This window comes from Lepidochelys kempii, chromosome 10, assembly GCF_965140265.1.
Source record: "Lepidochelys kempii isolate rLepKem1 chromosome 10, rLepKem1.hap2, whole genome shotgun sequence".
Taxonomy (NCBI): Eukaryota; Metazoa; Chordata; order Testudines; family Cheloniidae; genus Lepidochelys; species Lepidochelys kempii.
In genome coordinates, this window is record NC_133265.1 from 13,984,380 (window position 1) to 13,985,334 (window position 955).

Here is a 955-nt window from a genome sequence, read left to right on the forward strand (position 1 = left end):
TTTTCTAGACGTTTCTTGGTTTATGTCTCCCAACCTCCCCCGTAATTTAAAGCATTTAAAAAAACCTGATGTGTGTAAACAAATCATAGGATATCCATGCAAATATCCTTTTTTTCTTTGAGACTGATGCCAGTTGCCTAATAGTGATATTGTGTTAGCAATTGCCATTCTTATCAGTATACAAATACTTTTATTTCACATGTTGGCGCTGTGTGAAATGTACAAATTCTTGTATCCGCATTGTACAATGTCATTGTGGCATGGGAAAGACCTTGCTGCAAAGAGTTGAACAAAACCTAAAATTCTTTATTTTTGGTAAAATGTTATGCTTTATGTGTATTCAACAGAAATATGTGTTTTGTAAAGGTGAAGTTTGTATTTTTATCTAAAATTAACAGTTTTATATACCTAAGAAAGCCTGCTATGTTTTCTTGAACAAAAAAAAAAAAAAGAAAAGAAAAGAAAAAAAAAGCATTTTGTGGTCATATTTTTGTAGTTGAGTAGCCCAAATAACTTCAAAATATATTTTAACTATAGCAGGGCAGATAAAATACTCAGGCACCAAATCCTACATTTTCAAAGTGCCAAGGAATTTAATTGTTCAGTTCTTCCATGGACTGTAATGGGAGCCACATGGCTAATTCTTGTCTGCTGCTTTGGAAATGTAGGCCTGTGCCATATATATCATGGCTACCCTGTTAGCCAAAATCACTGCCCCACTCTGGTTGGTTTAGATGATATGCCCCTTGTGTTACAGTATTTTGATTATCACATTGGACATGTAAAATAAACTACTGGGTTCTTTTCTTTATGAAACGTCTCCAATAAGATGAAAGATTTCTCTCTCCTTTGTACATAATGTCAAAAGAGCAAGTCTTGAGGATAATGTGTCCGCCCTGCATTAAAAGTCTTAAATGTGAACGAACTTCAGAACTTTAAGATGTAACAAAAAAAG